We start from the raw sequence: 2,500 nt of genomic DNA, 5'->3' as shown, positions 1-2,500 counted from the left end.
CCCCCACCAGCCGGCTGTAGCGCGTGCGCCCACGCACCGCGCTGCCAGCACGCCGGGCGGCCCCCCCTCACCGGCCGGGGACGGTCCCACCCAGCCACCGCCGCGTATCGCCTCACACCCAGATCCCCTTTCGCGTTCGTGGGCATGGTGGGTCCCCTTTCACGTTCGTGGGCATGGTGGGTATCCCTGAAACAACCGGTTAATAGCTCGACCGATCGTCGCCAACACTGATTCACCTCTAGCGAGAACAACCGCACCACAACGGGTTACCTGTTGTTCATTTGCGTAACGTCACCAGCAAACGTAGACGTCCATCGCCATTTGCAACGAGTATTGCATGCCTGTGTCAGGTGTCACAACACACTACGTCTGCCCACATAGACGCAACAACATGTGCACGCCTCGAGAACACGTGGAAGGTAGCCCCCGTACGTATGCGGTGTCCATTGCGCGAACGACTGTCAGCCGGCCTCTGCAGGATGTCGCAGATGTGGAACGCGGTGCAACATGCTATCACGGTGTGTGAGAAGAGACGACTACGTCCGAATACACGCTCCACTACATCAACAGACTGCTCATGCTGATCGCCATCCAGGGCGTCCGTTCCTCCCACACGTCTGAATGGCGTACCACACTGCAATCCAGCTCTTATAGGGAGACGACACGTAGCTGCGTGCACAATATTTGGACTGTATGGTCTGCCGTTGCTAGGCGCAGTCGTCGTACGGTCACACATGTGCCACGATGTATCATTCAGTACATACGGACCAATGTGCAGTACAGTTTGTGGGTTTTGCGTACATCGGCGGACAGGTGACAGGCCGTACCACAACGTAGGCTGAGTACGTCGGCATGCGAAGGGCATTGAACATGCAAACTTCTCAACGACCAGCTTGCGAAGGCAGGGGGGAAGGGGGGGGGGCATGTACGTCCTGCTGCTATCCACATTACAGTGTATAGCAGGAGCATGTGGAAAGTCAGCAACACCTGCAAGGTGTTTAACATGACGCGATACACAGGGGACCGGGCAGTGCGAATAGCGAACTATATTGCGAGGGTTGCGGTTAGGCAACACTACACTAATTTAACGAGTTGCATAACAATTACAGAGCAGGTTCAGCGACAACGTGCGTCAGGTTAAGGCGCAATATAGGTTAGGTTGAGGCACAATATAGGTTAGGTTAAGGCACAACATGGGTTACGTTAAGGCACAAATTGGGTTACGTTAAGGCACAACATGGGTTACGTTAAGGCACAACATGGGTTACGTTAAGGCACAAATTAGGTTACGTTAAGGCACAAATTAGGTTACGTTAAGGCACAAATTAGGTTACGTTAAGGCACAAATTAGGTTACGTTAAGGCACAAATTAGGTTACGTTAAGGCACAAATTAGGTTACGTTAAGGCACAAATTAGGTTACGTTAAGGCACAAATTAGGTTACGTTAAGGCACAAATTAGGTTACGTTAAGGCACAAATTAGGTTACGTTAAGGCACAAATTAGGTTACGTTAAGGCACAAATTAGGTTACGTTAAGGCACAAATTAGGTTACGTTAAGGCACAAATTAGGTTACGTTAAGGCACAAATTAGGTTACGTTAAGGCACAAATTAGGTTACGTTAAGGCACAAATTAGGTTACGTTAAGGCACAAATTAGGTTACGTTAAGGTACAATATGGGCTAGGTTAAGGTACAATATGGGTTAGGTTAAGGTACAATATGGGTTAGGTTAAGGTACAATATGGGTTAGGTTAAGGTACAATATGGGTTAGGTTAAGGCACAACGTAGGTTAGGTTAAGGCACAACGTAGGTTAGGTTAAGGCACAACATAGGTTAGGTTAAGGCACAACATAGGTTAGGTTAAGGCACAACATAGGTTAGGTTAAGGCACAACATAGGTTAGGTTAAGGCACAACATAGGTTAGGTTAAGGCACAACATAGGTTAGGTTAAGGCACAACATAGGTTAGGTTAAGGCACAACATAGGTTAGGTTAAGGCACAACATAGGTTAGGTTAAGGCACAACATAGGTTAGGTTAAGGCACAACATAGGTTAGGTTAAGGCACAACATAGGTTAGGTTAAGGCACAACGTAGGTTAGGTTAAGGCACAACGTAGGTTAGGTTAAGGCACAACGTAGGTTAGGTTAAGGCACAACGTAGGTTAGGTTAAGGCACAACGTAGGTTAGGTTAAGGCACAACGTAGGTTAGGTTAAGGCACAACGTAGGTTAGGTTAAGGCACAACGTAGGTTAGGTTAAGGCACAACGTAGGTTAGGTTAAGGCACAACGTAGGTTAGGTTAAGGCACAACGTAGGTTAGGTTAAGGCACAACGTAGGTTAGGTTAAGGCACAACGTAGGTTAGGTTAAGGCACAACATAGGTTAGGTTAAGGCACAACATAGGTTAGGTTAAGGCACAACATAGGTTAGGTTAAGGCACAACATAGGTTAGGTTAAGGCACAACATAGGTTAGGTTAAGGCACAACATAGGTTAG

The sequence above is a fragment of the Schistocerca serialis genome, unplaced genomic scaffold (genome assembly GCF_023864345.2).
Source record: "Schistocerca serialis cubense isolate TAMUIC-IGC-003099 unplaced genomic scaffold, iqSchSeri2.2 HiC_scaffold_89, whole genome shotgun sequence".
NCBI lineage: Eukaryota > Metazoa > Arthropoda > Insecta > Orthoptera > Acrididae > Schistocerca > Schistocerca serialis.
The sequence above is the reverse complement of the archived record's forward strand: the minus strand, read 5'-3'. Positions refer to the sequence as shown.